The sequence below is a fragment of the Engystomops pustulosus genome, chromosome 7 (assembly GCF_040894005.1).
Source record: "Engystomops pustulosus chromosome 7, aEngPut4.maternal, whole genome shotgun sequence".
NCBI lineage: Eukaryota > Metazoa > Chordata > Amphibia > Anura > Leptodactylidae > Engystomops > Engystomops pustulosus.
Genome location: NC_092417.1, coordinates 141,025,040 through 141,052,566, shown reverse-complemented (window position 1 = coordinate 141,052,566; position 27,527 = coordinate 141,025,040). Strand labels below are relative to the sequence as shown.

Below are 27,527 nucleotides of genomic sequence, written 5' to 3'. Positions count from 1 at the left end.
TCATGGTTTTTCTTTTCAGGGCTGGAAAAAGGAAGGTGAGCAGATAATAGGTAGACAACTGAGGTGTGTCCCTTTATCCGCAGTCATTTTCCACTGCTTTCTTTAAGGGCCCACACGGTACTGGAGTTCTGTTCCATACTTGGCAGCAACTTGTAAAAGGATGAAGCTTTCAGTTATGACAATAAGAAAAGCAAATACTTTTTGAAAAAGGCATCCACACCGACAAATTTGCAGACGACAATAGCAGCTGGAACTTCGTGGAGAGCTAGAGGTTTGCGGTTCCATAGGTGATTGAGCCGCTTCTTAGCAGAGCAAGAATTGTTACCTGCTCTGCTTTCCATGCATAAGGCAGAATAGATGGATGGAAGACATGCCAGGGATGTCTGGAAATGGTTTGGCATCCCTTAGCATAGGTCCACCTTTCAAGGGTTTTCCATGCATCTTCTTGAGGCATTACTTACTGTAGGAGGCGAGGTATGACCCACTCAGCCCATGACCGATCAGCAAAACTCTGCAGGCACCGACTAGGCACACTTTGTTTGGGAGTTTGTCAAAGGGAACTACGGCGCTCACCAGGACGAGGTGGCCGAGTGGTTAAGGCGATGGACTGCTAATCCATTGTGCTCTGCATGCATGGGTTCGAATCCCATCCTCGTCGATTTCTTCTGCTTCGTCCAAGCTGAAATCTTTGTTTGCTAATCCTCTTTTTACTAGACAAGCAGTGATTGTCCCCTCCATGGTGGACTTCAACTGTGACCTCTCAAGACGGCTCTTATTAAAGCTAGGAAAGACGCATATTTGTTATGTGGCATACAAGTTACGTGGCATATCAACGGGTTAAGTCCACTCTTTTTATTTTTCATGTGAGATGGCATCCTTGGCCTTCTCATGAAGATGAAGGCTTCTTTGTCCTACGCAGCCTTTAGCTGGTACTGATTCTAGATCCCCTGACTGGTCTACCTTAGGACTGTGTGAAAGACAAGTAAGATGTCAGACATGAGCGAAAAACTTTTTTTTGGTTTGCTTCAGAAGCTCAAAAGAGAAGAAAGAAAGGCACTGCTGAGATTCGAACTCAGGATCTCCTGTTTACTAGACAGGCGCTTTAACCAACTAAGCCACAGCGGCTTGTGCTGGCAAAGCAGGCACAGCTGTGCAGCTTAAAAAAAAACGCCACTGCTATTGGATGTTTCCAATTCCTGCAACCTTTCATGACCTGATGGGGTGACTCAAACCTTCATGGTTTTTCTTTTTATGGTTGGAGAAAGGAAGGTGAGCAGATACTAGGTAGACAACTGAGGTGTGTCCCTTTATCCGCAGTCGTTTTCCACTGCTTTCTTTAAGGGCCCACACGGTACTGGAGTTCTGTTCCATACTTGGCAGCAACTTGTAAAAGGATGAAGCTTTCAGTCATGACAATTAGAAAAGCAAAAACTTTTTGAAAAAGGCATTCACACCGACAAATTTGCAGACGACAATAGCAGCTGGAACTTCGTGGAGAGCTAGAGGTTTGCGGTTCCATAGGTTATTGAGCCGCTACTTAGCAGAGCAAGAATTGTTACCTGCTCTGCTTTCCATGCATAAGGCAGAATAGATGGATGGAAGACATGCCAGGGATGTCTGGAAATGGTTTGGCATCCCTTAGCATAGGTCCACCTTTCAAGGGTTTTCCATGCATCTTCTTGAGGCATTACTTACTGTAGGAGGCGAGGTATGACCCACTCAGCCCATGACCGATCAGCAAAACTCTGCAGGCACCGACTAGGCACACTTTGTTTGGGAGTTTGTCAAAGGGAACCACGGCGCTCACCAGGACGAGGTGGCCGAGTGGTTAAGGCGATGGACTGCTAATCCATTGTGCTCTGCATGCATGGGTTCGAATCCCATCCTCGTCGATTTCTTCTGCTTCGTCCAAGCTGAAATCTTTGTTTGCTAATCCTCTTTTTACTGGACAAGCAGTGATTGTCCCCTCCATGGTGGACTTTAACTGTGATCTCTCAAGACGGCTCTTATTAAAGCTAGGAAAGACGCATATTTGTTGTGTGGCATACAAATTACGTGGCATATCAACGGGTTAAGTCCACTCTTTTTATTTTTCATGCTTGATGGCATCCTCGGCCTTCTCATGAAGATGAAGGCCTCTTTGTCCTAAGCAGCCTTTAGCTGGTACTGATTCTAGATCCCCTGACTGGTCTACCTTAGGACTGTGTGAAAGACAAGTAAGATGTCAGATGTGAGCGAATAACTTTTTTTTGGTTTGCTTCAGAAGCTCAAAAGAGAAGAAAGAAAGGCACTGCTGAGATTCAAACTCAGGATCTCCTGTTTACTAGACAGGCGCTTTAACCAACTAAGCCACAACGCCTTGTGATGGCAAAGCTGGCACAGCTGTGCAGCTTACAAAAAACGCCACTGCTATTGGATGTTTCCAATTCCTGCAACCTTTCATGACCTGATGGGGTGGCTCAAACCTTCATGGTTTTTCTTTTCAGGGCTGGAAAAAGGAAGGTGAGCAGATACTAGGTAGACAACTGAGGTGTGTCCCTTTATCCGCAATCGTTTTCCACTGCTTTCTTTAAGGGCCCACACGGTACTGGAGTTCTGTTCCATACATGGCAGCAACTTGTAAAAGGATGAAGCTTTCAGTCATGACAATTAGAAAAGCAAAAACTTTTTGAAAAAGGCATCCACACCGACAAATTTGTAGACGACAATAGCAGCTGGAACTTCGTGGAGAGCTAGAGGTTTGCGGTTCCATAGGTGATTGAGCCGCTTCTTAGCAGAGCAAGAATTGTTACCTGCTCTGCTTTCCATGCATAAGGCAGAATAGATGGATGGAAGACATGCCAGGGATGTCTGGAAATGGTTTGGCATCCCTTAGCATAGGTCCACCTTTCAAGGGTTTTCCATGCATCTTCTTGAGGCATTACTTACTGTAGGAGGCGAGGTATGACCCACTCAGCCCATGACCGATCAGCAAAACTCTGCAGGCACCGACTAGGCACACTTTGGTTGGGAGTTTGTCAAAGGGAACCACAGCGCTCACCAGGACGAGGTGGCCGAGTGGTTAAGGCGATGGACTGCTAATCCATTGTGCTCTGCATGCATGGGTTCGAATCCCATCCTCGTCGATTTCTTCTGCTTCGTCCAAGCTGAAATCTTTGTTTGCTAATCCTCTTTTTACTGGACAAGCAGTGATTGTCCCCTCCATGGTGGACTTTAACTGTGACCTCTCAAGACGGCTCTTATTAAAGCTAGGAAAGACGCATATTTGTTGTGTGGCATACAAGTTACGTGGCATATCAACGGGTTAAGTCCACTCTTTTTATTTTTCATGCTTGATGGCATCCTCGGCCTTCTCATGAAGATGAAGGCCTCTTTGTCCTTTGCAGCCTTTAGCTGGTACTGATTCTAGATCCCCTGACTGGTCTACCTTAGGACTGTGTGAAACACAAGTAAGATGTCAGACGTGAGCGAATAACTTTTTTTTGGTTTGCTTCAGAAGCTCAAAAGAGAAGAAAGAAAGGGACTGCTGAGATTCGAACTCAGGATCTCCTGTTTACTAGACAGGCGCTTTAACCAACTAAGCCACAGCGCCTTGTGATGGCGAAGCTGGCACAGCTGTGCAGCTTAAAAAAAACGCCACTGCTATTGGATGTTTCCAATTCCTGCAACCTTTCATGACCTGATGGGGTGGCTTAAACCTTCATGGTTTTTCTGTTCCGGGCTGGAAAAAGGAAGGTGAGCAGATACTAGGTAGACAACTGAGGTGTGTCCCTTTATCCGCAGTCGTTTTCCACTGCTTTCTTTAAGGGCCCACACGGTACTGGAGTTCTGTTCCATACTTGGCAGCAACTTGTAAAAGGATGAAGCTTTCAGTTATGACAATTAGAAAAGCAAAAACTTTTTGAAAAAGGCATCCACACTGACAAATTTGCAGACGACAATAGCAGCTGGAACTTCGTGGAGAGCTAGAGGTTTGCGGTTCCATAGGTGATTGAGCCGCTTCTTAGCAGAGCAAGAATTGTTACCTGCTCTGCTTTCCATGCATAAGGCAGAATAGATGGATGGAAGACATGCCAGGGATGTCTGGAAATGGTTTGGCATCCCTTAGCATAGGTCCACCTTTCAAGGGTTTTCCATGCATCTTCTTGAGGCATTACTTACTGTAGGAGGCGAGGTATGACCCACTCAGCCCATGACCGATCAGCAAAACTCTGCAGGCACCGACTAGGCACACTTTGTTTGGGAGTTTGTCAAAGGGAACCACAGCGCTCACCAGGACGAGGTGGCCGAGTGGTTAAGGCGATGGACTGCTAATCCATTGTGCTCTGCATGCATGGGTTCGAATCCCATCCTCGTCGATTTCTTCTGCTTCGTCCAAGCTGAAATCTTTGTTTGCTAATCCTCTTTTTACTGGACAAGCAGTGATTGTCCCCTCCATGGTGGACTTTAACTGTGACCTCTCAAGACGGCTCTTATTAAAGCTAGGAAAGATGCATATTTGTTATGTGGCATGCAAGTTACGTGGCATATCAACGGGTTAAGTCCACTCTTTTTATTTTTCATACTTGATGGCATCCTCGGCCTTCTCATGAAGATGAAGGCCTCTTTGTCCTAAGCAGCCTTTAGCTGGTACTGATTCTAGATCCCCTGACTGGTCTACCTTAGGACTGTGTGAAAGACAAGTAAGATGTCAGACGTGAGCGAATAACTTTTTTTTGGTTTGCTTCAGAAGCTCAAAAGAGAAAAAAGAAAGGCACTGCTGAGATTCAAACTCAGGATCTCCTGTTTACTAGACAGGCGCTTTAACCAACTAAGCCACAGCGCCTTGTGATGGCAAAGCTGGCACAGCTGTGCAGCTTAAAAAAACGCCACTGCTATTGGATGTTTCCAATTCCTGCAACCTTTCATGACCTGATGGGGTGTCTCAAACCTTCATGGTTTTTCTTTTCAGGGCTGGAAAAAGGAAGGTGAGCAGATAATAGGTAGACAACTGAGGTGTGTCCCTTTATCCGCAGTCATTTTCCACTGCTTTCTTTAAGGGCCCACACGGTACTGGAGTTCTGTTCCATACTTGGCAGCAACTTGTAAAAGGATGAAGCTTTCAGTTATGACAATAAGAAAAGCAAATACTTTTTGAAAAAGGCATCCACACCGACAAATTTGCAGACGACAATAGCAGCTGGAACTTCGTGGAGAGCTAGAGGTTTGCGGTTCCATAGGTGATTGAGCCGCTTCTTAGCAGAGCAAGAATTGTTACCTGCTCTGCTTTCCATGCATAAGGCAGAATAGATGGATGGAAGACATGCCAGGGATGTCTGGAAATGGTTTGGCATCCCTTAGCATAGGTCCACCTTTCAAGGGTTTTCCATGCATCTTCTTGAGGCATTACTTACTGTAGGAGGCGAGGTATGACCCACTCAGCCCATGACCGATCAGCAAAACTCTGCAGGCACCGACTAGGCACACTTTGTTTGGGAGTTTGTCAAAGGGAACCACGGCGCTCACCAGGACGAGGTGGCCGAGTGGTTAAGGCGATGGACTGCTAATCCATTGTGCTCTGCATGCATGGGTTCGAATCCCATCCTCGTCGATTTCTTCTGCTTCGTCCAAGCTGAAATCTTTGTTTGCTAATCCTCTTTTTACTAGACAAGCAGTGATTGTCCCCTCCATGGTGGACTTCAACTGTGACCTCTCAAGACGGCTCTTATTAAAGCTAGGAAAGACGCATATTTGTTATGTGGCATACAAGTTACGTGGCATATCAACGGGTTAAGTCCACTCTTTTTATTTTTCATGTGAGATGGCATCCTCGGCCTTCTCATGAAGATGAAGGCTTCTTTGTCCTACGCAGCCTTTAGCTGGTACTGATTCTAGATCCCCTGACTGGTCTACCTTAGGACTGTGTGAAAGACAAGTAAGATGTCAGACATGAGCGAAAAACTTTTTTTTGGTTTGCTTCAGAAGCTCAAAAGAGAAGAAAGAAAGGCACTGCTGAGATTCGAACTCAGGATCTCCTGTTTACTAGACAGGCGCTTTAACCAACTAAGCCACAGCGGCTTGTGCTGGCAAAGCAGGCACAGCTGTGCAGCTTAAAAAAAAACGCCACTGCTATTGGATGTTTCCAATTCCTGCAACCTTTCATGACCTGATGGGGTGACTCAAACCTTCATGGTTTTTCTTTTTATGGTTGGAGAAAGGAAGGTGAGCAGATACTAGGTAGACAACTGAGGTGTGTCCCTTTATCCGCAGTCGTTTTCCACTGCTTTCTTTAAGGGCCCACACGGTACTGGAGTTCTGTTCCATACTTGGCAGCAACTTGTAAAAGGATGAAGCTTTCAGTCATGACAATTAGAAAAGCAAAAACTTTTTGAAAAAGGCATTCACACCGACAAATTTGCAGACGACAATAGCAGCTGGAACTTCGTGGAGAGCTAGAGGTTTGCGGTTCCATAGGTTATTGAGCCGCTACTTAGCAGAGCAAGAATTGTTACCTGCTCTGCTTTCCATGCATAAGGCAGAATAGATGGATGGAAGACATGCCAGGGATGTCTGGAAATGGTTTGGCATCCCTTAGCATAGGTCCACCTTTCAAGGGTTTTCCATGCATCTTCTTGAGGCATTACTTACTGTAGGAGGCGAGGTATGACCCACTCAGCCCATGACCGATCAGCAAAACTCTGCAGGCACCGACTAGGCACACTTTGTTTGGGAGTTTGTCAAAGGGAACCACGGCGCTCACCAGGACGAGGTGGCCGAGTGGTTAAGGCGATGGACTGCTAATCCATTGTGCTCTGCATGCATGGGTTCGAATCCCATCCTCGTCGATTTCTTCTGCTTCGTCCAAGCTGAAATCTTTGTTTGCTAATCCTCTTTTTACTGGACAAGCAGTGATTGTCCCCTCCATGGTGGACTTTAATTGTGATCTCTCAAGACGGCTCTTATTAAAGCTAGGAAAGACGCATATTTGTTGTGTGGCATACAAATTACGTGGCATATCAACGGGTTAAGTCCACTCTTTTTATTTTTCATGCTTGATGGCATCCTCGGCCTTCTCATGAAGATGAAGGCCTCTTTGTCCTAAGCAGCCTTTAGCTGGTACTGATTCTAGATCCCCTGACTGGTCTACCTTAGGACTGTGTGAAAGACAAGTAAGATGTCAGATGTGAGCGAATAACTTTTTTTTGGTTTGCTTCAGAAGCTCAAAAGAGAAGAAAGAAAGGCACTGCTGAGATTCAAACTCAGGATCTCCTGTTTACTAGACAGGCGCTTTAACCAACTAAGCCACAGCGCCTTGTGATGGCAAAGCTGGCACAGCTGTGCAGCTTAAAAAAAACGCCACTGCTATTGGATGTTTCCAATTCCTGCAACCTTTCATGACCTGATGGGGTGGCTTAAACCTTCATGGTTTTTCTGTTCAGGGCTGGAAAAAGGAAGGTGAGCAGATACTAGGTAGACAACTGAGGTGTGTCCCTTTATCCGCAGTCGTTTTCCACTGCTTTCTTTAAGGGCCCACACGGTACTGGAGTTCTGTTCCATACTTGGCAGCAACTTGTAAAAGGATGAAGCTTTCAGTCATGACAATTAGAAAAGCAAAAACTTTTTGAAAAAGGCATCCACACTGACAAATTTGCAGACGACAATAGCAGCTGGAACTTCGTGGAGAGCTAGAGGTTTGCGGTTCCATAGGTGATTGAGCCGCTTCTTAGCAGAGCAAGAATTGTTACCTGCTCTGCTTTCCATGCATAAGGCAGAATAGATGGATGGAAGACATGCCAGGGATGTCTGGAAATGGTTTGGCATCCCTTAGCATAGGTCCACCTTTCAAGGGTTTTCCATGCATCTTCTTGAGGCATTACTTACTGTAGGAGGCGAGGTATGACCCACTCAGCTCATGACCAATCAGCAAAACTCTGCAGGCACCGACTAGGCACACTTTGTTTGGGAGTTTGTCAAAGGGAACCACGGCACTCACCAGGACGAGGTGGCCGAGTGGTTAAGGCGATGGACTGCTAATCCATTGTGCTCTGCATGCATGGGTTCGAATCCCATCCTCGTCGATTTCTTCTGCTTCGTCCAAGCTGAAATCTTTGTTTGCTAATCCTCTTTTTACTGGACAAGCAGTGATTGTCCCCTCCATGGTGGACTTTAACTGTGACCTCTCAAGACGGCTCTTATTAAAGCTAGGAAAGACGCATATTTGTTGTGTGGCATACAAGTTACGTGGCATATCAACGGGTTAAGTCCACTCTTTTTATTTTTCATGCTTGATGGCATCCTCGGCCTTCTCATGAAGATGAAGGCCTCTTTGTCCTTTGCAGCCTTTAGCTGGTACTGATTCTAGATCCCCTGACTGGTCTACCTTAGGACTGTGTGAAACACAAGTAAGATGTCAGACGTGAGCGAATAACTTTTTTTTGGTTTGCTTCAGAAGCTCAAAAGAGAAGAAAGAAAGGCACTGCTGAGATTCGAACTCAGGATCTCCTGTTTACTAGACAGGCGCTTTAACCAACTAAGCCACAGCGCCTTGTGATGGCAAAGCTGGCACAGCTGTGCAGCTTAAAAAAAACGCCACTGCTATCGGATGTTTCCAATTCCTGCAACCTTTCATGACCTGATGGGGTGGCTCAAACCTTCATGGTTTTTCTTTTCAGGGCTGGAAAAAGGAAGGTGAGCAGATACTAGGTAGACAACTGAGGTGTGTCCCTTTATCCGCAGTCGTTTTCCACTGCTTTCTTTAATGGCCCACACGGTACTGGAGTTCTGTTCCATACTTGGCAGCAACTTGTAAAAGGATGAAGCTTTCAGTCATGACAATTAGAAAAGCAAAAACTTTTTGAAAAAGGCATCCACACCGACAAATTTGCAGACGACAATAGCAGCTGGAACTTCGTGGAGAGCTAGAGGTTTGCGGTTCCATAGGTGATTGAGCCGCTTCTTAGCAGAGCAAGAATTGTTACCTGCTCTGCTTTCCATGCATAAGGCAGAATAGATGGATGGAAGACATGCCAGGGATGTCTGGAAATGGTTTGGCATCCCTTAGCATAGGTCCACCTTTCAAGGGTTTTCCATGCATCTTCTTGAGGCATTACTTACTGTAGGAGGCGAGGTATGACCCACTCAGCCCATGACCAATCAGCAAAACTCTGCAGGCACCGACTAGGCACACTTTGTTTGGGAGTTTGTCAAAGGGAACCACGGCGCTCACCAGGACGAGGTGGCCGAGTGGTTAAGGCGATGGACTGCTAATCCATTGTGCTCAGCATGCATGGGTTCGAATCCCATCCTCGTCGATTTCTTCTGCTTCGTCCAAGCTGAAATCTTTGTTTGCTAATCCTCTTTTTACTGGACAAGCAGTGATTGTCCCCTCCATGGTGGACTTTAACTGTGACCTCTCAAGACGGCTCTTATTAAAGCTAGGAAAGACGCATATTTGTTGTGTGGCATACAAGTTACGTGGCATATCAACGGGTTAAGTCCACTCTTTTTATTTTTCATGCTTGATGGCATCCTCGGCCTTCTCATGAAGATGAAGGCCTCTTTGTCCTTTGCAGCCTTTAGCTGGTACTGATTCTAGATCCCCTGACTGGTCTACCTTAGGACTGTGTGAAAGACAAGTAAGATGTCAGACGTGAGCGAATAACTTTTTTTTGGTTTGCTTCAGAAGCTCAAAAGAGAAGAAAGAAAGGCACTGCTGAGATTCGAACTCAGGATCTCCTGTTTACTAGACAGGCGCTTTAAAAAAACTAAGCCACAGCGCCTTGTGATGGCAAAGCTGGCACAGCTGTGCAGCTTAAAAAAAACGCCACTGCTATCGGATGTTTCCAATTCCTGCAACCTTTCATGACCTGATGGGCTGGCTCAAACCTTCATGGTTTTTCTTTTCAGGGCTGGAAAAAGGAAGGTGAGCAGATACTAGGTAGACAACTGAGGTGTGTCCCTTTATCCGCAGTCGTTTTCCACTGCTTTCTTTAAGGGCCCACACGGTACTGGAGTTCTGTTCCATACTTGGCAGCAACTTGTAAAAGGATGAAGCTTTCAGTCATGACAATTAGAAAAGCAAAAACTTTTTGGAAAAGGCATCCACACCGACAAATTTGCAGACGACAATAGCAGCTGGAACTTCGTGGAGAGCTAGAGGTTTGCGGTTCCATAGGTGATTGAGCCGCTTCTTAGCAGAGCAAGAATTGTTACCTGCTCTGCTTTCCATGCATAAGGCAGAATAGATGGATGGAAGACATGCCAGGGATGTCTGGAAATGGTTTGGCATCCCTTAGCATAGGTCCACCTTTCAAGGGTTTTCCATGCATCTTCTTGAGGCATTACTTACTGTAGGAGGCGAGGTATGACCCACTCAGCCCATGACCGATCAGCAAAACTCTGCAGGCACCGACTAGGCACACTTTGTTTGGGAGTTTGTCAAAGGGAACCACGGTGCTCACCAGGACGAGGTGGCCGAGTGGTTAAGGCGATGGACTGCTAATCCATTGTGCTCAGCATGCATGGGTTCGAATCCCATCCTCGTCGATTTCTTCTGCTTCGTCCAAGCTGAAATCTTTGTTTGCTAATCCTCTTTTTACTGGACAAGCAGTGATTGTCCCCTCCATGGTGGACTTTAACTGTGACCTCTCAAGACGGCTCTTATTAAAGCTAGGAAAGACGCATATTTGTTGTGTGGCATACAAGTTACGTGGCATATCAACGGGTTAAGTCCACTCTTTTTATTTTTCATGCTTGATGGCATCCTCGGCCTTCTCATGAAGATGAAGGCCTCTTTGTCCTTTGCAGCCTTTAGCTGGTACTGATTCTAGATCCCCTGACTGGTCTACCTTAGGACTGTGTGAAAGACAAGTAAGATGTCAGACGTGAGGGAATAACTTCTTTTTGGTTTGCTTCAGAAGCTCAAAAGAGAAGAAAGAAAGGCACTGCTGAGATTCGAACTCAGGATCTCCTGTTTACTAGACAGGCGCTTTAACCAACTAAGCCACAGCGCCTTGTGATGGCAAAGCTGGCACAGCTGTGCAGCTTAAAAAAAACGCCACTGCTATCGGATGTTTCCAATTCCTGCAACCTTTCATGACCTGATGGGGTGGCTCAAACCTTCATGGTTTTTCTTTTCAGGGCTGGAAAAAGGAAGGTGAGCAGATACTAGGTAGACAACTGAGGTGTGTCCCTTTATCCGCAGTCGTTTTCCACTGCTTTCTTTAAGGGCCCACACGGTACTGGAGTTCTGTTCCATACTTGGCAGCAACTTGTAAAAGGATGAAGCTTTCAGTCATGACAATTAGAAAAGCAAAAACTTTTTGAAAAAGGCATCCACACCGACAAATTTGCAGACGACAATAGCAGCTGGAACTTCGTGGAGAGCTAGAGGTTTGCGGTTCCATAGGTGATTGAGCCGCTTCTTAGCAGAGCAAGAATTGTTACCTGCTCTGCTTTCCATGCATAAGGCAGAATAGATGGATGGAAGACATGCCAGGGATGTCTGGAAATGGTTTGGCATCCCTTAGCATAGGTCCACCTTTCAAGGGTTTTCCATGCATCTTCTTGAGGCATTACTTACTGTAGGAGGCGAGGTATGACCCACTCAGCCCATGACCGATCAGCAAAACTCTGCAGGCACCGACTAGGCACACTTTGTTTGGGAGTTTGTCAAAGGGAACCACGGCGCTCACCAGGACGAGGTGGCCGAGTGGTTAAGGCGATGGACTGCTAATCCATTGTGCTCAGCATGCATGGGTTCGAATCCCATCCTCGTCGATTTCTTCTGCTTCGTCCAAGCTGAAATCTTTGTTTGCTAATCCTCTTTTTACTGGACAAGCAGTGATTGTCCCCTCCATGGTGGACTTTAACTGTGACCTCTCAAGACGGCTCTTATTAAAGCTAGGAAAGATGCATATTTGTTGTGTGGCATACAAGTTACGTGGCATATCAACGGGTTAAGTCCACTCTTTTTATTTTTCATGCTTGATGGCATCCTCGGCCTTCTCATGAAGATGAAGGCCTCTTTGTCCTTTGCAGCCTTTAGCTGGTACTGATTCTAGATCCCCTGACTGGTCTACCTTAGGACTGTGTGAAACACAAGTAAGATGTCAGACGTGAGCGAATAACTTTTTTTTGGTTTGCTTCAGAAGCTCAAAAGAGAAGAAAGAAAGGCACTGCTGAGATTCGAACTCAGGATCTCCTGTTTACTAGACAGGCGCTTTAACCAACTAAGCCACAGCGCCTTGTGAGGGCAAAGCTGGCACAGCTGTGCAGCTTAAAAAAAATGCCAATGCTATTGGATGTTTCTAATTCCTGCAACCTTTCATGACCTGATGGGGTGGCTCAAACCTTCATGGTTTTTCTTTTCAGGGCTGGAAAAAAGAGGGTGAACAGATACTAGGTAGACAACTGAGGTGTGTCCCTTTATCCGCAGTCGTTTTCCACTGCTTTCTTTAAGGGCCCACACGGTACTGGAGTTCTGTTCCATACTTCGCAGCAACTTGTAAAAGGATGAAGCTTTCAGTCATGACAATTAGAAAAGCAAAAACTTTTTGAAAAAGGCATCCACACCGACAAATTTGCAGACGACAATAGCAGCTGGAACTTCGTGGAGAGCTAGAGGTTTGCGGTTCCATAGGTGATTGAGCCGCTTCTTAGCAGAGCAAGAATTGTTACCTGCTCTGCTTTCCATGCATAAGGCAGAATAGATGGATGGAAGACATGCCAGGGATGTCTGGAAATGGTTTGGCATCCCTTAGCATAGGTCCACCTTTCAAGGGTTTTCCATGCATCTTCTTGAGGCATTACTTACTGTAGGAGGCGAGGTATGACCCACTCAGCCCATGACCGATCAGCAAAACTCTGCAGGCACCGACTAGGCACACTTTGTTTGGGAGTTTGTCAAAGGGAACCACGGTGCTCACCAGGACGAGGTGGCCGAGTGGTTAAGGCGATGGACTGCTAATCCATTGTGCTCTGCATGCATGGGTTTGAATCCGATCCTCGTCGATTTCTTCTGCTTCGTCCAAGCTGAAATCTTTATTTGCATGCAGACTTTTTACTGAACAAGCAGTGATTGTCCCCTCCATTGTGGACGTTAACTGTGACCTCTCAAGACGGCTTTTATTAAAGCTAGGAAAGACGCATATTTGTTGTGTGGCATACAAGTTACGTGGCATATCAACGGGTTAAGTCCACTCTTTTTATTTTTCATGCTTGATGGCATCCTCGGCCTTCTCATGAAGATGAAGGCCTCTTTGTCCTTTGCAGCCTTTAGCTGGTACTGATTCTAGATCCCCTGACTGGTCTACCTTAGGACTGTGTGAAAGACAAGTAAGATGTCAGACGTGAGCGAATAACTTTTTTTTGGTTTGCTTCAGAAGCTCAAAAGAGAAGAAAGAAAGGCACTGCTGAGATTCGAACTCAGGATCTCCTGTTTACTAGACAGGCGCTTTAACCAACTAAGCCACAGCGCCTTGTGATGGCAAAGCTGGCACAGCTGTGCAGCTTAAAAAAAACGCCACTGCTATCGGATGTTTTCAATTCCTGCAACCTTTCATGACCTGATGGGGTGGCTCAAACCTTCATGGTTTTTCTTTTCAGGGCTGGAAAAAGGAAGGTGAGCAGATACTAGGTAGACAACTGAGGTGTGTCCCTTTATCCGCAGTCGTTTTCCACTGCTTTCTTTAAGGGCCCACACGGTACTGGAGTTCTGTTCCATACTTGGCAGCAACTTGTAAAAGGATGAAGCTTTCAGTCATGACAATTAGAAAAGCAAAAACTTTTTGAAAAAGGCATCCACACCGACAAATTTGCAGACGACAATAGCAGCTGGAACTTCGTGGAGAGCTAGAGGTTTGCGGTTCCATAGGTGATTGAGCCGCTTCTTAGCAGAGCAAGAATTGTTACCTGCTCTGCTTTCCATGCATAAGGCAGAATAGATGGATGGAAGACATGCCAGGGATGTCTGGAAATGGTTTGGCATCCCTTAGCATAGGTTCACCTTTCAAGGGTTTTCCATGCATCTTCTTGAGGCATTACTTACTGTAGGAGGCGAGGTATGACCCACTCAGCCCATGACCGATCAGCAAAACTCTGCAGGCACCGACTAGGCACACTTTGTTTGGAAGTTTGTCAAAGGGAACCACTTCGCTCACCAGGACGAGGTGGCCGAGTGGTTAAGGCGATGGACTGCTAATCCATTGTGCTCTGCATGCATGGGTTCGAATCCCATCCTCGTCGATTTCTTCTGCTTCGTCCAAGCTGAAATCTTTGTTTGCTAATCCTCTTTTTACTGGACAAGCAGTGATTGTCCCCTCCATGGTGGACTTTAACTGTGACCTCTCAAGACGGCTCTTATTAAAGCTAGGAAAGACGCATATTTGTTGTGTGGCATACAAGTTACGTGGCATATCAACGGGTTAAGTCCACTCTTTTTATTTTTCATGCTTGATGGCATCCTCGGCCTTCTCATGAAGATGAAGGCCTCTTTGTCCTTTGCAGCCTTTAGCTGGTACTGATTCTAGATCCCCTGACTGGTCTACCTTTGGACTGTGTGAAAGACAAGTAAGATGTCAGACGTGAGCGAATAACTTTTTTTTGGTTTGCTTCAGAAGCTCAAAAGAGAAGAAAGAAAGGCACTGCTGAGATTCGAACTCAGGATCTCCTGTTTTCTAGACAGGCGCTTTAACCAACTAAGCCACAGCGCCTTGTGATGGCAAAGCTGGCACAGCTGTGCAGCTTAAAAAAAACGCCACTGCTATTGGATGTTTCCAATTCCTGCAACCTTTCATGACCTGATGGGGTGGCTCAAACCTTCATGGTTTTTCTTTTCAGGGCTGGAAAAAGGAAGGTGAGCAGATACTAGGTAGACAACTGAGGTGTGTCCCTTTATCCGCAGTCGTTTTCCACTGCTTTCTTTAAGGGCCCACACGGTACTGGAGTTCTGTTCCATACTTGGCAGCAACTTGTAAAAGGATGAAGCTTTCAGTCATGACAATTAGAAAAGCAAAAACTTTTTGAAAAAGGCATCCACACCGACAAATTTGCAGACGACAATAGCAGCTGGAACTTCGTGGAGAGCTAGAGGTTTGCGGTTCCATAGGTGATTGAGCCGCTTCTTAGCAGAGCAAGAATTGTTACCTGCTCTGCTTTCAATGCATAAGGCAGAATAGATGGATGGAAGACATGCCAGGGATGTCTGGAAATGGTTTGGCATCCCTTAGCATAGGTCCACCTTTCAAGGGTTTTCCATGCATCTTCTTGAGGCATTACTTACTGTAGGAGGCGAGGTATGACCCACTCAGCCCATGACCGATCAGCAAAACTCTGCAGGCACCGACTAGGCACACTTTGTTTGGGAGTTTGTCAAAGGGAACCACGGCGCCCACCAGGACGAGGTGGCCGAGTGGTTAAGGCGATGGACTGCTAATCCATTGTGCTCTGCATGCATGGGTTCGAATCCCATCCTCGTCGATTTCTTCTCCTTTGTCCAAGCTGAAATCTTTGTTTGCTAATCCTCTTTTTACTGGACAAGCAGTGATTGTCCCCTCCATGGTGGACTTTAACTGTGACCTCTCAAGACGGCTCTTATTAATGCTAGGAAAGACGCATATTTGTTGTGTGGCATACAAGTTACGTGGCATATCAACGGGTTAAGTCCACTATTTTTATTTTTCATGCTTGATGGCATCCTCGGCCTTCTCATGAAGATGAAGGCCTCTTTGTCCTTTGCAGCCTTTAGCTGGTACTGATTATAGACCCCCTGACTGGTCTACCTTTGGACTGTGTGAAAGACAAGTAAGATGTCAGACGTGAGCGAATAACTTTTTTTTGGTTTGCTTCAGAAGCTCAAAAGAGAAGAAAGAAAGGCACTGCTGAGATTCGAACACAGGATCTCCTGTTTACTAGACAGGCGCTTTAACCAACTAAGCCACAGCGCATTGTGATGGCAAAGCTGGCACAGCTGTGCAGCTTAAAAAAAACGCCACTGCTATCGGATGTTTCCAATTCCTGCAACCTTTCATGACCTGATGGGGTGGCTCAAACCTTCATGGTTTTTCTTTTCAGGGCTGGAAAAAGGAAGGTGAGCAGATACTAGGTAGACAACTGAGGTGTGTCCCTTTATCCGCAGTCGTTTTCCACTGCTTTCTTTAAGGGCCCACACGGTACTGGAGTTCTGTTCCATACTTGGCAGCAACTTGTAAAAGGATGAAGCTTTCAGTCATGACAATTAGAAAAGCAAAAACTTTTTGAAAAAGGCATCCACACCGACAAATTTGCAGACGACAATAGCAGCTGGAACTTCGTGGAGAGCTAGAGGTTTGCGGTTCCATAGGTGATTGAGCCGCTTCTTAGCAGAGCAAGAATTGTTACCTGCTCTGCTTTCCATGCATAAGGCAGAATAGATGGATGGAAGACATGCCAGGGATGTCTGGAAATGGTTTGGCATCCCTTAGCATAGGTCCACCTTTCAAGGGTTTTCCATGCATCTTCTTGAGGCATTACTTACTGGAGGAGGCGAGGTATGACCCACTCAGCCCATGACCGATCAGCAAAACTCTGCAGGCACCGACTAGGCACACTTTGTTTGGGAGTTTGTCAAAGGGAACCACGGCGCTCACCAGGACGAGGTGGCCGAGTGGTTAAGGCGATGGACTGCTAATCCATTGTGCTCTGCATGCATGGGTTCGAATCCCATCCTCGTCGATTTCTTCTGCTTTGTCCAAGCTGAAATCTTTGTTTGCTAATCCTCTTTTTACTGGACAAGCAGTGATTGTCCCCTCCATGGTGGACTTTAACTGTGACCTCTCAAGACGGCTCTTATTAATGCTAGGAAAGACGCATATTTGTTGTGTGGCATACAAGTTACGTGGCATATCAACGGGTTAAGTCCACTCTTTTTATTTTTCATGCTTGATGGCATCCTCGGCCTTCTCATGAAGATGAAGGCCTCTTTGTCCTTTGCAGCCTTTAGCTGGTACTGATTCTAGACCCCCTGACTGGTCTACCTTAGGACTGTGTGAAAGACAAGTAAGATGTCAGACGTGAGCGAATAACTTTTTTTTGGTTTGCTTCAGAAGCTCAAAAGAGAAGAAAGAAAGGCACTGCTGAGATTCGAACTCAGGATCTCCTGTTTACTAGACAGGCGCTTTAACCAACTAAGCCACAGCGCCTTGTGATGGCAAAGCTGGCACAGCTGTGCAGCTTAAAAAAAACGCCACTGCTATCGGATGTTTCCAATTCCTGCAACCTTTCATGACCTGATGGGGTGGCTCAAACCTTCATGGTTTTTCTTTTCAGGGCTGGAAAAAGGAAGGTGAGCAGATACTAGGTAGACAACTGAGGTGTGTCCCTTTATCCGCAGTCGTTTTCCACTGCTTTCTTTAAGGGCCCACACGGTACTGGAGTTCTGTTCCATACTTGGCAGCAACTTGTAAAAGGATGAAGCTTTCAGTCATGACAATTAGAAAAGCAAAAACTTTTTGAAAAAGGCATCCACACCGACAAATTTGCAGACGACAATAGCAGCTGGAACTTCGTGGAGAGCTAGAGGTTTGCGGTTCCATAGGTGATTGAGCCGCTTCTTAGCAGAGCAAGAATTGTTACCTGCTCTGCTTTCCATGCATAAGGCAGAATAGATGGATGGAAGACATGCCAGGGATGTCTGGAAATGGTTTGGCATCCCTTAGCATAGGTCCACCTTTCAAGGGTTTTCCATGCATCTTCTTGAGGCATTACTTACTGGAGGAGGCGAGGTATGACCCACTCAGCCCATGACCGATCAGCAAAACTCTGCAGGCACCAACTAGGCACACTTTGTTTGGGAGTTTGTCAAAGGGAACCACGGTGCTCACCAGGACGAGGTGGCCGAGTGGTTAAGGCGATGGACTGCTAATCCATTGTGCTCTGCATGCATGGGTTCGAATCCCATCCTCGTCGATTTCTTCTGCTTTGTCCAAGCTGAAATCTTTGTTTGCTAATCCTCTTTTTACTGGACAAGCAGTGATTGTCCCCTCCATGGTGGACTTTAACTGTGACCTCTCAAGACGGCTCTTATTAATGCTAGGAAAGACGCATATTTGTTGTGTGGCATACAAGTTACGTGGCATATCAACGGGTTAAGTCCACTCTTTTTATTTTTCATGCTTGATGGCATCCTCGGCCTTCTCATGAAGATGAAGGCCTCTTTGTCCTTTGCAGCCTTTAGCTGGTACTGATTCTAGATCCCCTGACTGGTCTACCTTTGGACTGTGTGAAAGACAAGTAAGATGTCAGACGTGAGCGAATAACTTTTTTTTGGTTTGCTTCAGAAGCTCAAAAGAGAAGAAAGAAAGGCACTGCTGAGATTCGAACTCAGGATCTCCTGTTTACTAGACAGGCGCTTTAACCAACTAAGCCACAGCGCCTTGTGATGGCAAAGCTGGCACAGCTGTGCAGCTTAAAAAAAACGCCACTGCTATCGGATGTTTCCAATTCCTGCAACCTTTCATGACCTGATGGGGTGGCTCAAACCTTCATGGTTTTTCTTTTCAGGGCAGGAAAAAGGAAGGTGAGCAGATACTAGGTAGACAACTGAGGTGTGTCCCTTTATCCGCAGTCGTTTTCCACTGCTTTCTTTAAGGGCCCACACGGTACTGGAGTTCTGTTCCATACTTGGCAGCAACTTGTAAAAGGATGAAGCTTTCAGTCATGACAATTAGAAAAGCAAAAACTTTTTGAAAAAGGCATCCACACCGACAAATTTGCAGACGACAATAGCAGCTGGAACTTCGTGGAGAGCTAGAGGTTTGCGGTTCCATAGGTGATTGAGCCGCTTCTTAGCAGAGCAAGAATTGTTACCTGCTCTGCTTTCCATGCATAAGGCAGAATAGATGGATGGAAGACATGCCAGGGATGTCTGGAAATGGTTTGGCATCCCTTAGCATAGGTCCACCTTTCAAGGGTTTTCCATGCATCTTCTTGAGGCATTACTTACTGTAGGAGGCGAGGTATGACCCACTCAGCCCATGACCGATCAGCAAAACTCTGCAGGCACCGACTAGGCACACTTTGTTTGGGAGTTTGTCAAAGGGAACCACGGCGCTCACCAGGACGAGGTGGCCGAGTGGTTAAGGCGATGGACTGCTAATCCATTGTGCTCTGCATGCATGGGTTCGAATCCCATCCTCGTCGATTTCTTCTGCTTTGTCCAAGCTGAAATCTTTGTTTGCTAATCCTCTTTTTACTGGACAAGCAGTGATTGTCCCCTCCATGGTGGACTTTAACTGTGACCTCTCAAGACGGCTCTTATTAAAGCTAGGAAAGACGCATATTTGTTGTGTGGCATACAAGTTACGTGGCATATCAACGGGTTAAGTCCACTCTTTTTATTTTTCATGCTTGATGGCATCCTCGGCCTTCTCATGAAGATGAAGGCCTCTTTGTCCTTTGCAGCCTTTAGCTGGTACTGATTCTAGATCCCCTGACTGGTCTACCTTTGGACTGTGTGAAAGACAAGTAAGATGTCAGACGTGAGCGAATAACTTTTTTTTGGTTTGCTTCAGAAGCTCAAAAGAGAAGAAAGAAAGGCACTGCTGAGATTCGAACTCAGGATCTCCTGTTTACTAGACAGGCGCTTTAACCAACTAAGCCACAGCGCCTTGTGATGGCAAAGCTGGCACAGCTGTGCAGCTTAAAAAAAACGCCACTGCTATCGGATGTTTCCAATTCCTGCAACCTTTCATGACCTGATGGGGTGGCTCAAACCTTCATGGTTTTTCTTTTCAGGGCTGGAAAAAGGAAGGTGAGCAGATACTAGGTAGACAACTGAGGTGTGTCCCTTTATCCGCAGTCGTTTTCCACTGCTTTCTTTAAGGGCCCACACGGTACTGGAGTTCTGTTCCATACTTGGCAGCAACTTGTAAAAGGATGAAGCTTTCAGTCATGACAATTAGAAAAGCAAAAACTTTTTGAAAAAGGCATCCACACCGACAAATTTGCAGACGACAATAGCAGCTGGAACTTCGTGGAGAGCTAGAGGTTTGCGGTTCCATAGGTGATTGAGCCGCTTCTTAGCAGAGCAAGAATTGTTACCTGCTCTGCTTTCCATGCATAAGGCAGAATAGATGGATGGAAGACATGCCAGGGATGTCTGGAAATGGTTTGGCATCCCTTAGCATAGGTCCACCTTTCAAGGGTTTTCCATGCATCTTCTTGAGGCATTACTTACTGTAGGAGGCGAGGTATGACCCACTCAGCCCATGACCGATCAGCAAAACTCTGCAGGCACCGACTAGGCACACTTTGTTTGGGAGTTTGTCAAAGGGAACCACGGCACTCACCAGGACGAGGTGGCCGAGTGGTTAAGGCGATGGACTGCTAATCCATTGTGCTCTGCATGCATGGGTTCGAATCCCATCCTCGTCGATTTCTTCTGCTTTGTCCAAGCTGAAATCTTTGTTTGCTAATCCTCTTTTTACTGGACAAGCAGTGATTGTCCCCTCCATGGTGGACTTTAACTGTGACCTCTCAAGACGGCTCTTATTAAAGCTAGGAAAGACGCATATTTGTTGTGTGGCATACAAGTTACGTGGCATATCAACGGGTTAAGTCCACTCTTTTTATTTTTCATGCTTGATGGCATCCTCGGCCTTCTCATGAAGATGAAGGCCTCTTTGTCCTTTGCAGCCTTTAGCTGGTACTGATTCTAGATCCCCTGACTGGTCTACCTTTGGACTGTGTGAAAGACAAGTAAGATGTCAGACGTGAGCGAATAACTTTTTTTTGGTTTGCTTCAGAAGCTCAAAAGAGAAGAAAGAAAGGCACTGCTGAGATTCGAACTCAGGATCTCCTGTTTACTAGACAGGCGCTTTAACCAACTAAGCCACAGCGCCTTGTGATGGCAAAGCTGGCACAGCTGTGCAGCTTAAAAAAAACGCCACTGCTATCGGATGTTTCCAATTCCTGCAACCTTTCATGACCTGATGGGGTGGCTCAAACCTTCATGGTTTTTCTTTTCAGGGCTGGAAAAAGGAAGGTGAGCAGATACTAGGTAGACAACTGAGGTGTGTCCCTTTATCCGCAGTCGTTTTCCACTGCTTTCTTTAAGGGCCCACACGGTACTGGAGTTCTGTTCCATACTTGGCAGCAACTTGTAAAAGGATGAAGCTTTCAGTCATGACAATTAGAAAAGCAAAAACTTTTTGAAAAAGGCATCCACACCGACAAATTTGCAGACGACAATAGCAGCTGGAACTTCGTGGAGAGCTAGAGGTTTGCGGTTCCATAGGTGATTGAGCCGCTTCTTAGCAGAGCAAGAATTGTTACCTGCTCTGCTTTCCATGCATAAGGCAGAATAGATGGATGGAAGACATGCCAGGGATGTCTGGAAATGGTTTGGCATCCCTTAGCATAGGTCCACCTTTCAAGGGTTTTCCATGCATCTTCTTGAGGCATTACTTACTGGAGGAGGCGAGGTATGACCCACTCAGCCCATGACCGATCAGCAAAACTCTGCAGGCACCGACTAGGCACACTTTGTTTGGGAGTTTGTCAAAGGGAACCACGGCGCTCACCAGGACGAGGTGGCCGAGTGGTTAAGGCGATGGACTGCTAATCCATTGTGCTCTGCATGCATGGGTTCGAATCCCATCCTCGTCGATTTCTTCTGCTTTGTCCAAGCTGAAATCTTTGTTTGCTAATCCTCTTTTTACTGGACAAGCAGTGATTGTCCCCTCCATGGTGGACTTTAACTGTGACCTCTCAAGACGGCTCTTATTAAAGCTAGGAAAGACGCATATTTGTTGTGTGGCATACAAGTTACGTGGCATATCAACGGGTTAAGTCCACTCTTTTTATTTTTCATGCTTGATGGCATCCTCGGCCTTCTCATGAAGATGAAGGCCTCTTTGTCCTTTGCAGCCTTTAGCTGGTACTGATTCTAGATCCCCTGACTGGTCTACCTTTGGACTGTGTGAAAGACAAGTAAGATGTCAGACGTGAGCGAATAACTTTTTTTTGGTTTGCTTCAGAAGCTCAAAAGAGAAGAAAGAAAGGCACTGCTGAGATTCGAACTCAGGATCTCCTGTTTACTAGACAGGCGCTTTAACCAACTAAGCCACAGCGCCTTGTGATGGCAAAGCTGGCACAGCTGTGCAGCTTAAAAAAAACGCCACTGCTATCGGATGTTTCCAATTCCTGCAACCTTTCATGACCTGATGGGGTGGCTCAAACCTTCATGGTTTTTCTTTTCAGGGCAGGAAAAAGGAAGGTGAGCAGATACTAGGTAGACAACTGAGGTGTGTCCCTTTATCCGCAGTCGTTTTCCACTGCTTTCTTTAAGGGCCCACACGGTACTGGAGTTCTGTTCCATACTTGGCAGCAACTTGTAAAAGGATGAAGCTTTCAGTCATGACAATTAGAAAAGCAAAAACTTTTTGAAAAAGGCATCCACACCGACAAATTTGCAGACGACAATAGCAGCTGGAACTTCGTGGAGAGCTAGAGGTTTGCGGTTCCATAGGTGATTGAGCCGCTTCTTAGCAGAGCAAGAATTGTTACCTGCTCTGCTTTCCATGCATAAGGCAGAATAGATGGATGGAAGACATGCCAGGGATGTCTGGAAATGGTTTGGCATCCCTTAGCATAGGTCCACCTTTCAAGGGTTTTCCATGCATCTTCTTGAGGCATTACTTACTGTAGGAGGCGAGGTATGACCCACTCAGCCCATGACCAATCAGCAAAACTCTGCAGGCACCGACTAGGCACACTTTGTTTGGGAGTTTGTCAAAGGGAACCACGGCGCTCACCAGGACGAGGTGGCCGAGTGGTTAAGGCGATGGACTGCTAATCCATTGTGCTCTGCATGCATGGGTTCGAATCCCATCCTCGTCGATTTCTTCTGCTTCGTCCAAGCTGAAATCTTTGTTTGCTAATCCTCTTTTTACTGGACAAGCAGTGATTGTCCCCTCCATGGTGGACTTTAACTGTGACCTCTCAAGACGGCTCTTATTAAAGCTAGGAAAGACGCATATTTGTTGTGTGGCATACAAGTTACGTGGCATATCAACGGGTTAAGTCCACTCTTTTTATTTTTCATGCTTGATGGCATCCTCGGCCTTCTCATGAAGATGAAGGCCTCTTTGTCCTTTGCAGCCTTTAGCTGGTACTGATTCTAGATCCCCTGACTGGTCTACCTTAGGACTGTGTGAAAGACAAGTAAGATGTCAGACGTGAGCGAATAACTTTTTTTTGGTTTGCTTCAGAAGCTCAAAAGAGAAGAAAGAAAGGCACTGCTGAGATTCGAACTCAGGATCTCCTGTTTACTAGACAGGCGCTTTAACCAACTAAGCCACAGCGCCTCGTGATGGCAAAGCTGGCACAGCTGTGCAGCTTAAAAAAAACGCCACTGCTATCGGATGTTTCCAATTCCTGCAACCTTTCATGACCTGATGGGGTGGCTCAAACCTTCATGGTTTTTCTTTTCAGGGCTGGAAAAAGGAAGGTGAGCAGATACTAGGTAGACAACTGAGGTGTGTCCCTTTATCCGCAGTCGTTTTCCACTGCTTTCTTTAAGGGCCCACACGGTACTGGAGTTCTGTTCCATACTTGGCAGCAACTTGTAAAAGGATGAAGCTTTCAGTCATGACAATTAGAAAAGCAAAAACTTTTTGAAAAAGGCATCCACACCGACAAATTTGCAGACGACAATAGCAGCTGGAACTTCGTGGAGAGCTAGAGGTTTGCGGTTCCATAGGTGATTGAGCCGCTTCTTAGCAGAGCAAGAATTGTTACCTGCTCTGCTTTCCATGCATAAGGCAGAATAGATGGATGGAAGACATGCCAGGGATGTCTGGAAATGGTTTGGCATCCCTTAGCATAGGTCCACCTTTCAAGGGTTTTCCATGCATCTTCTTGAGGCATTACTTACTGTAGGAGGCGAGGTATGACCCACTCAGCCCATGACCGATCAGCAAAACTCTGCAGGCACCGACTAGGCACACTTTGTTTGGGAGTTTGTCAAAGGGAACCACGGCGCTCACCAGGACGAGGTGGCCGAGTGGTTAAGGCGATGGACTGCTAATCCATTGTGCTCTGCATGCATGGGTTCGAATCCCATCCTCGTCGATTTCTTCTGCTTCGTCCAAGCTGAAATCTTTGTTTGCTAATCCTCTTTTTACTGGACAAGCAGTGATTGTCCCCTCCATGGTGGACTTTAACTGTGACCTCTCAAGACGGCTCTTATTAAAGCTAGGAAAGACGCATATTTGTTGTGTGGCATACAAGTTACGTGGCATATCAACGGGTTAAGTCCACTCTTTTTATTTTTCATGCTTGATGGCATCCTCGGCCTTCTCATGAAGATGAAGGCCTCTTTGTCCTTTGCAGCCTTTAGCTGGTACTGATTCTAGACCCCCTGACTGGTCTACCTTAGGACTGTGTGAAAGACAAGTAAGATGTCAGAAGTGAGCGAATAACTTATTTTTGGTTTGCTTCAGAAGCTCAAAAGAGAAGAAAGAAAGGCACTGCTGAGATTCGAACTCAGGATCTCCTGTTTACTAGACAGGCGCTTTAACCAACTAAGCCACAGCGCCTTGTGATGGCAAAGCTGGCACAGCTGTGCAGCTTAAAAAAAACGCCACTGCTATCGGATGTTTCCAATTCCTGCAACCTTTCATGACCTGATGGGGTGGCTCAAACCTTCATGGTTTTTCTTTTCAGGGCTGGAAAAAGGAAGGTGAGCAGATACTAGGTAGACAACTGAGGTGTGTCCCTTTATCCGCAGTCGTTTTCCACTGCTTTCTTTAAGGGCCCACACGGTACTGGAGTTCTGTTCCATACTTGGCAGCAACTTGTAAAAGGATGAAGCTTTCAGTCATGACAATTAGAAAAGCAAAAACTTTTTGAAAAAGGCATCCACACCGACAAATTTGCAGACGACAATAGCAGCTGGAACTTCGTGGAGAGCTAGAGGTTTGCGGTTCCATAGGTGATTGAGCCGCTTCTTAGCAGAGCAAGAATTGTTACCTGCTCTGCTTTCCATGCATAAGGCAGAATAGATGGATGGAAGACATGCCAGGGATGTCTGGAAATGGTTTGGTATCCCTTAGCATAGGTCCACCTTTCAAGGGTTTTCCATGCATCTTCTTGAGGCATTACTTACTGTAGGAGGCGAGGTATGACCCACTCAGCCCATGACCGATCAGCAAAACTCTGCAGGCACCGACTAGGCACACTTTGTTTGGGAGTTTGTCAAAGGGAACCACGGCGCTCACCATGACGAGGTGGCCGAGTGGTTAAGGCGATGGACTGCTAATCCATTGTGCTCTGCATGCATGGGTTCGAATCCCATCCTCGTCGATTTCTTCTGCTTCGTCCAAGCTGAAATCTTTGTTTGCTAATCCTCTTTTTACTGGACAAGCAGTGATTGTCCCCTCCATGGTGGACTTTAACTGTGACCTCTCAAGACGGCTCTTATTAAAGCTAGGAAAGACGCATATTTGTTGTGTGGCATACAAGTTACGTGGCATATCAACGGGTTAAGTCCACTCTTTTTATTTTTCATGCTTGATGGCATCCTCGGCCTTCTCATGAAGATGAAGGCCTCTTTGTCCTTTGCAGCCTTTAGCTGGTACTGATTCTAGACCCCCTGACTGGTCTACCTTAGGACTGTGTGAAAGACAAGTAAGATGTCAGACGTGAGCGAATAACTTTTTTTTGGTTTGCTTCAGAAGCTCAAAAGAGAAGAAAGAAAGGCACTGCTGAGATTCGAACTCAGGATCTCCTGTTTACTAGACAGGCGCTTTAACCAACTAAGCCACAGCGCCTTGTGATGGCAAAGCTGGCACAGCTGTGCAGCTTAAAAAAAACGCCACTGCTATCGGATGTTTCCAATTCCTGCAACCTTTCATGACCTGATGGGGTGGCTCAAACCTTCATGGTTTTTCTTTTCAGGGCTGGAAAAAGGAAGGTGAGCAGATACTAGGTAGACAACTGAGGTGTGTCCCTTTATCCGCAGTCGTTTTCCACTGCTTTCTTTAAGGGCCCACACGGTACTGGAGTTCTGTTCCATACTTGGCAGCAACTTGTAAAAGGATGAAGCTTTCAGTCATGACAATTAGAAAAGCAAAAACTTTTTGAAAAAGGCATCCACACCGACAAATTTGCAGACGACAATAGCAGCTGGAACTTCGTGGAGAGCTAGAGGTTTGCGGTTCCATAGGTGATTGAGCCGCTTCTTAGCAGAGCAAGAATTGTTGCCTGCTCTGCTTTCCATGCATAAGGCAGAATAGATGGATGGAAGACATGCCAGGGATGTCTGGAAATGGTTTGGCATCCCTTAGCATAGGTCCACCTTTCAAGGGTTTTCCATGCATCTTCTTGAGGCATTACTTACTGTAGGAGGCGAGGTATGACCCACTCAGCCCATGACCGATCAGCAAAACTCTGCAGGCACCGACTAGGCACACTTTGTTTGGGAGTTTGTCAAAGGGAACCACGGCGCTCACCAGGACGAGGTGGCCGAGTGGTTAAGGCGATGGACTGCTAATCCATTGTGCTCTGCATGCATGGGTTCGAATCCCATCCTCGTTGATTTCTTCTCCTTCGTCCAAGCTGAAATCTTTGTTTGCTAATCCTCTTTTTACTGGACAAGCAGTGATTGTCCCCTCCATGGTGGACTTTAACTGTGACCTCTCAAGACGGCTCTTATTAAAGCTAGGAAAGACGCATATTCGTTGTGTGGCATACAAGTTACGTGGCATATCAACGGGTTAAGTCCACTCTTTTTATTTTTCATGCTTGATGGCATCCTCGGCCTTCTCATGAAGATGAAGGCCTCTTTGTCCTTTGCAGCCTTTAGCTGGTACTGATTCTAGACCCTCTGACTGGTCTATCTTTGGACTGTGTGAAAGACAAGTAAGATGTCAGACGTGAGCGAATAACTTTTTTTTGGTTTGCTTCAGAAGCTCAAAAGAGAAGAAAGAAAGGCACTGCTGAGATTCGAACTCAGGATCTCCTGTTTACTAGACAGGCGCTTTAACCAACTAAGCCACAGCGCCTTGTGATGGCAAAGCTGGCACAGCTGTGCAGCTTAAAAAAAACGCCACTGCTATCGGATGTTTCCAATTCCTGCAACCTTTCATGACCTGATGGGGTGGCTCAAACCTTCATGGTTTTTCTTTTCAGGGCTGGAAAAAGGAAGGTGAGCAGATACTAGGTAGACAACTGAGGTGTGTCCCTTTATCCGCAGTCGTTTTCCACTGCTTTCTTTAAGGGCCCACACGGTACTGGAGTTCTGTTCCATACTTGGCAGCAACTTGTAAAAGGATGAAGCTTTCAGTCATGACAATTAGAAAAGCAAAAACTTTTTGAAAAAGGCATCCACACCGACAAATTTGCAGACGACAATAGCAGCTGGAACTTCGTGGAGAGCTAGAGGTTTGCGGTTCCATAGGTGATTGAGCCGCTTCTTAGCAGAGCAAGAATTGTTACCTGCTCTGCTTTCCATGCATAAGGCAGAATAGATGGATGGAAGACATGCCAGGGATGTCTGGAAATGGTTTGGC

General features: G+C 46.2%; 13 non-coding genes across 13 annotated transcripts; all 13 read right to left on the bottom strand.

Annotated features, from left to right (window-relative positions):
* Window positions 1-8,450: 8,450 nt before the first annotated feature.
* TRNAT-AGU (transfer RNA threonine (anticodon AGU)) lies at window positions 8,451-8,524 on the bottom strand. The gene has a single exon. It is a non-coding gene; the product is annotated as a tRNA-Thr (tRNA).
* A 2,393-nt stretch (window positions 8,525-10,917) lies between these two features.
* On the bottom strand, window positions 10,918-10,991 carry TRNAT-AGU (transfer RNA threonine (anticodon AGU)). The gene has a single exon. It is a non-coding gene; the product is annotated as a tRNA-Thr (tRNA).
* Window positions 10,992-12,150: 1,159 nt separating this feature from the next.
* TRNAT-AGU (transfer RNA threonine (anticodon AGU)) lies at window positions 12,151-12,224 on the bottom strand. Its single transcript has one exon. It is a non-coding gene; the product is annotated as a tRNA-Thr (tRNA).
* A 1,159-nt stretch (window positions 12,225-13,383) lies between these two features.
* TRNAT-AGU (transfer RNA threonine (anticodon AGU)) lies at window positions 13,384-13,457 on the bottom strand. Its single transcript has one exon. It is a non-coding gene; the product is annotated as a tRNA-Thr (tRNA).
* A 3,625-nt stretch (window positions 13,458-17,082) lies between these two features.
* TRNAT-AGU (transfer RNA threonine (anticodon AGU)) lies at window positions 17,083-17,156 on the bottom strand. The gene has a single exon. It is a non-coding gene; the product is annotated as a tRNA-Thr (tRNA).
* A 1,159-nt stretch (window positions 17,157-18,315) lies between these two features.
* On the bottom strand, window positions 18,316-18,389 carry TRNAT-AGU (transfer RNA threonine (anticodon AGU)). Its single transcript has one exon. It is a non-coding gene; the product is annotated as a tRNA-Thr (tRNA).
* A 1,159-nt stretch (window positions 18,390-19,548) lies between these two features.
* TRNAT-AGU (transfer RNA threonine (anticodon AGU)) lies at window positions 19,549-19,622 on the bottom strand. Its single transcript has one exon. It is a non-coding gene; the product is annotated as a tRNA-Thr (tRNA).
* Window positions 19,623-20,781: 1,159 nt separating this feature from the next.
* TRNAT-AGU (transfer RNA threonine (anticodon AGU)) lies at window positions 20,782-20,855 on the bottom strand. The gene has a single exon. It is a non-coding gene; the product is annotated as a tRNA-Thr (tRNA).
* A 1,159-nt stretch (window positions 20,856-22,014) lies between these two features.
* Window positions 22,015-22,088, bottom strand: TRNAT-AGU (transfer RNA threonine (anticodon AGU)). Its single transcript has one exon. It is a non-coding gene; the product is annotated as a tRNA-Thr (tRNA).
* Window positions 22,089-23,247: 1,159 nt separating this feature from the next.
* On the bottom strand, window positions 23,248-23,321 carry TRNAT-AGU (transfer RNA threonine (anticodon AGU)). The gene has a single exon. It is a non-coding gene; the product is annotated as a tRNA-Thr (tRNA).
* A 1,159-nt stretch (window positions 23,322-24,480) lies between these two features.
* On the bottom strand, window positions 24,481-24,554 carry TRNAT-AGU (transfer RNA threonine (anticodon AGU)). Its single transcript has one exon. It is a non-coding gene; the product is annotated as a tRNA-Thr (tRNA).
* Window positions 24,555-25,713: 1,159 nt separating this feature from the next.
* Window positions 25,714-25,787, bottom strand: TRNAT-AGU (transfer RNA threonine (anticodon AGU)). The gene has a single exon. It is a non-coding gene; the product is annotated as a tRNA-Thr (tRNA).
* A 1,159-nt stretch (window positions 25,788-26,946) lies between these two features.
* Window positions 26,947-27,020, bottom strand: TRNAT-AGU (transfer RNA threonine (anticodon AGU)). The gene has a single exon. It is a non-coding gene; the product is annotated as a tRNA-Thr (tRNA).
* Window positions 27,021-27,527: the final 507 nt, after the last annotated feature.